General features: G+C 46.8%; 1 long non-coding RNA gene across 1 annotated transcript; it reads right to left on the bottom strand.

Annotated features, from left to right (window-relative positions):
- Positions 1–1,680: 1,680 nt before the first annotated feature.
- On the bottom strand, positions 1,681–4,977 carry LOC137863668 (uncharacterized). The gene is made up of 2 exons (XR_011101020.1): positions 4,618–4,977; positions 1,681–2,975 (listed from the first exon to the last, which is right to left on the bottom strand). It is a non-coding gene; the product is annotated as an uncharacterized lncRNA (long non-coding RNA).
- Positions 4,978–5,545: the final 568 nt, after the last annotated feature.

The following is a 5,545-nucleotide window of genomic DNA, read 5'->3' on the forward strand; positions in this document are numbered from 1 at the left end:
AAGTTTAAAACATGCAAATCGCGAGCACAGCAGATGTGCATCAATCTCCTGCGCAAGAGAGAGCTGCGGGATTGTTCCCTTTTGTCTCGGAGCTGGTGAAAAAGCGCTGGAGGAAGATGTTGAAATGGGCACCCCGTGCGTACAGCGCCGCACAAGGAAGCGTGCCCGCTCTCTTGTGCTGCCACATAATGGAGTTAAAAAGAAATAAGTCTGATTTCCATACTGACTCATTGCTCGCACTTTGTTTAGCGACTGTTGAATCCAATTTCGCTTCAGCTGCTTGCGAGGCAGTGACAGGTGCAGAATCTCCTCTTTTTGTTCGCACGGCAGATGCAAGCAGGGGAGAGAGTGCAGTGCTTCGAGCCCAGCAAGCACCAATAGAATAACGTCAAATTAAGCCGAAAACATTTCTGATGAATACAAGCAGAAGCGTACATTTCCAGGAAGAAAATATGTCCTACAAGAAACCCAAGTTTTCAAACTTGCAAAATGGGGATTTGTTTTACCACCAGACGTTTATAATTTATTTTAATGTTCTTGGAGCTCGAGTGGCAACAGCTTCGCAAGTGGGGAAGGGGCAGGTTCCCTTTTGGAGCCATTCCTGCTCCTCTGCCACCACGGCTGCCCGATGTTCACTCCCAGCAATACTTCATATCCCTTCCCAAACCCACGGCTTCAGTGTGCCCAGCACACGGAGAGAAACCAGGCGTGGACCCAGCACCTTGGCCACAGTTCATGATTTTCTCACTGTAGCCCGCTCTTCCAGATGCCAGCACCACAAGGTGCCTGGGCAGGAGCTGGTTCTCTCCCTCCAAGAACATTTCTATGTCTTGGTGTGTCCCTGGCCTATAACAGAAAGTTCAAAAAGTTCAGTTTCTTTCAAGCATTTTCCTCCAAATCTGGTAACTCGTGTAGGCTGTTGCTAAAAGGGGGAATGGCATTGGTTGGTTTTTGTTTGTTTGTTTGTTTTTCTTTTTTTTTTTTTTTTTTCTTTAAATGGCTGATTTTCATTTAGGAAAGGCTAAAATAAAAGGAGTGGTTTCACTCGAGTTTGACCACTTCACTGCTTTTCCAGCTGGGGACCTGCAGGGGGGCAGGAGCAGCAAGCTCTGCTCCAGGCTCTGACAGGACCCCTTCCCATCCAGCACCAGCCCTCCGTGGAGGCAATCGAGACAGGGAATGTCCCCTTCCACCCAAAAATCCCCAAGAAAACACAAGAAAACACAATTTCAGCATGTAACAGAGCAGCAAGAGGAGGCACCGAAGGCAGCAGCCCATTTTGGTGCACTGATGGAGTGGGGCCTGCCGATCAACCTCACCCCAAACTGGCGTATTTCCACCAGCCTGCCGTGTAATTAAAGCCCTTTATGCATAGTAATGGTTGCGCTAATTAAATGTTGCTGTTTATTATTAAATAATGGAGCTCATTAGCATGTGCTGTGCTGCGGAGATGCTCACGGCGCAGCGCCGGTGCCTGGCTCGACCCAGCCGAGCTGGGGATGCGCTGATCCCAAACCGGTCCCCGTTTTGTCACGTTTGTGCTGACAGCATGGAAGCATCTGGACTTGTCTGGGCAGAGGTATTTTAAATTGGGAACATTTTAATAGGCTGTGCAGTGAAACATCCATATGCATGCTGCTTGGGGTCACTTTTGATCCCTTTACAGCGTTCCATAGGCACTGGAAAAATCGGATCTCCGGCACATTCCCACGGGGAACATTTTTGCATTTGTACAAAGCTAAATTGATTGCAAGCATGCAGCCAGTACTATGGCAAATTTAAGCTTGTTGTTTTGCTGGTACATCGTATAACAATGTTTTTATGAAAGCTGTGTAGTCGCTACACAGATAATTTTCAAATTTCCTGAGCTAAGCTGAGCGGTGGCGTATTAAAGATTCATATATGTTGAAATATTCACAGTATAAAGTCTTAACACACACACACACCAGTAATTCAAAACACTCCAGCCTTTGGGTCAAAATACCAGCTGGGAAAATAAAAATAAAAAAATAATAATCATAAAAAAAAACAAACACGAGGCAGTGCTGAAACCCGACTTGTTTTTACCACTCTGTTGCCCACAGCCCGGGTGAATCAGAGTCCTGTTTGCTCCTCGTTTCGTGTAATTTATTATCAGCGGGGCCAGCTGGGACCACTGTGGGTAACGGGCTGTCAGCGTTGCCATTACCGGCGCTTTATAGCTCAGCCAAAAACGTTTACTCAGAACTGCGATGCTCCAGACCCTGTGCTTAGGAAGGCTTCTTCTTTTTCCCCCAGAACTTTACTTTCAAGTGATTTCTTTAAATAAAAGCTAATGAAAATAAGAATCTCTAAAGCTAGAGGCTTGTGATGGCTTCTTTACCCCCGGAGGGAGGCAGGGAGCTCTCGGAGGCACCTTCGTTCCCTATAGCTGCAAAGCACGTGTACGCTCACCAAAATAGCTTCGTGTTAGTTCGGCAACATATGGTGGAAAACTGCAATTATTTGGAAGCGAGGTCGATCATTTACATTTTCATGTAGAGTCTAAAATGCAGAAATTCACCCCAAGCTGTAGAAGCCTTGCTCCTTACATGACACGAGAGCAGACGTCATCACCACGAGCAGTGTAAAGTCCTGGGGGAGCCGGCCTCTTATCAAGCAGCCCCGAATATTTTTAGATCAGTGGAGGACTCAGGACCTTGCACCTTCGCTGGAGGCTTTCTCCTCTTTGTGGCTGGTGGTGAAAAGATCCCATTAACACAAAGTTACGCTCAGGATTTAATGCGGGCCCATTCCCTGCTGCCATTATACAGTAGCCATTGTCAATAAAAAAAAAAAGTCTGCTTCCAGTTAGTGTGTTTTTCAAAAGACTTAGCAAAAAATGAGTTTTTAAAAGATTTTCTGCACGTTGTGGTTGTGGGTCCTGGTCAAAGCTAAGCCACGCGCTGCGAGCCCTTGGGCTGTGGGTTGGTGATGAACCCAGACCTCACGGGCACCTGTAGGGGCATAAGCCAAAAACGCCAGTTTGACAGAAAACCAAAGTCAAAATTCCTTCTGCTAATATTAGCACAGCCACCCGGAGCTAGGGAACTGTCAGGAAAAGCTTTGGGAAAGCACTGCTGCAGCATTGCTGAGCTGCTCACTCCTTCGCATCAGTCCTGCTTCACAGCACACAAACAATACCCACGGATGCATTATTTCCACCGCTATTTCCCCAAGGAGCTGGCAAGAAACTGAATTCTTTTTTCTATTTTGGTGCACAGGCCGTTTGTTGCTTCCAGCAGCCGAGCCTGGCTGCGCTGATGCCAGAAGCAAAGCTCCGTGCTCAAAGCCCAGCACCCAGCGATGAGCGTCTCCATCACTCCCCATTACTGCACAAAGGATTTACAAAGTATTGCTTTGTAGTAACGCATTAAAAACAGGCAATGGGGATGTGAATTGTGAAACGGGGTCCTAAATCTGTTTTCTGTCCCCAGGTTTCACACCAGTGCATGCTTCTCTCTGCATCAAGGTCCTTGATGCAAGGATTAGGTCAAAATCAGGTACTAAGGGGAGCTGAGTGTTCAGAAGGTGAAGTGGCAGCTCCTGGTGGCTTGGGAGAAGCAATGAAGAGGCTGTTAATTGGGGAAATCCCAAATTAGAGGATTTTGGAGTCAGCAAACAGACTGCAATTGCAGAGCTGATGCTGCGGTGGACCTCAGGAGCAACCCTCATCCCCGTGGCAGGCAGGAGGGTGCCTGCTGGAAAAGCAGCAGCTTGTCCACAAGGGTTAGGGGCAGGGCCAGGTTGTTAAATCCAGCACTAGCTGGATTGCCCTCCAGAGGCAGGGAAAAGTGTAGGCAAAACGAAAGACGCAGCTCATGAAGGTGGCTTATAAATAATTACCATGACAAGCTTTAAATAGCCTCGTGTTTCTCAGAAGGACGAGGCTCAGGGGCAGGGCTGGGCCCTTCCCATCAATGCCAGCACAGGCTGGTGGCCCTGCAAGAAATTGTAGTTGGTGCCCCTGCTTGGAAAGGTGTGGGGAAACCTCGGCCTCAATTCCTGCCCGGCCCGGCTGGAATTTCTCATCCTCCATCCCATCCGTCATGGGTTTGTCCCTGTAAACTTAAAGGGAGTCAGATTACTCCTGAATCGATCCCCAATTCATTACCCCTGCTGAACACTGTGCAAAGCAGTGATTTTGTATCTCGTTCCCGGTACCCTGCTAATGGAAATCTTTGCCTACAGGCAGTGAATTTCGGCGGTGGTGGTGGATGAGTCTTCTGCTGCCCATAAAACCCAGAGAAACGCAGAGATATTGCCAGTGTTTTCCCATTTTCTTTCTTTTTATAGTTGTCTGCATCCAATCTATCATAACAGATGTCTTCTCCTACTTCCTTCTACATTTTTTAAAGGTCTGACTGGTGAAACACCTTAAAGAAGGCAACAGGAGCATGACTGTAAACTGGCAATTAGTGGGAAGAAACACTCACTTATGATTTTTTAATAATTTCTATGAAACATTAAGAGTCATATTGCTGAAACCCGCTTATTTGTCTTGCACTGAGAGCTCATCAGAAGCACTTATATCACTAAATTGACCAGCAAGCCACATTTAGAGAAGTAATTTAAAATGGAAAATATCAAGTGACTTACAAAATGCAGATCCTGGGGCAGAGGCTTTTACATCTGTTAGCTCCTGATCTTCCTGCCACTGTTAAAACCAGCAGCTTTAAAGGCAGCAAAGCAGAGCCCTGCAGCTTGCAAGCTTACAGCAGGCAGACCCAGTCAGTCAGAAGTGTTTGTGGTATTTTGAGGGACAAAAATAGGATTTGGCCACCACCAGCCCCTGGAGAACCAAGGGTCAAAAGTGGTCCTCGAGGAACACTCCAATTATTTGATGTAGTTTGGCCTTTTAACCTCTCCTGATTCAATTAAGCCTGTGTCAAATCAGGGTATTGCCACCATCTTAAGAGGGTTTTGAGGCTTAATTAAAGGTCTTTGAAACACTTGGAAAAAAGATGTCGAAGAGCAAACCACTGATGAAAGGAGATTACTTCAGGATTAGCCAACACATCCATGTTCTGGAAGACCGGCTGAAGCCTGGGACCCCCTGGGAGAGGAGGAGATATTTCAGAGCCAGGTTTGCAGCTGCTGGACATGGGCACTGGAAACCAGCCAGCAGAGCCCTGCTCTTCACCAGGAGCCTCTGCTGGGAGCAGCTCGGCAGGGCTTCACCCACCAAGGCACTTCTTGTCCCTCCCCTGTGGCTTCTGCAGTCTGGATGGGACTTCTGACACCCCGTTGGGGCAATACCGTGGTGTCCCCATTCTTTTACAATCCGGTTGTACAAAACATTCAAGATTTATAAATGCGTTCTTATAGATGCTCTGTTCTCCACTGGAAAGAAAAAAGAAAAAAAAAAAACCAACCCACAGTTCACAGTTTAATTGCATTTCCATTTTATTATTTCTCTACTGTTTATAGTATAAATAAGGAAGGCTGGGATTTTGGAACAGACTCCTGAAGATCTCGGTTAAAAAAGCTGTTACTTTATATTCAATGATTGAGAATTCAGGTCCCC

This window comes from Anas acuta, chromosome 13 (genome assembly GCF_963932015.1).
Source record: "Anas acuta chromosome 13, bAnaAcu1.1, whole genome shotgun sequence".
Taxonomy (NCBI): domain Eukaryota; kingdom Metazoa; phylum Chordata; class Aves; order Anseriformes; family Anatidae; genus Anas; species Anas acuta.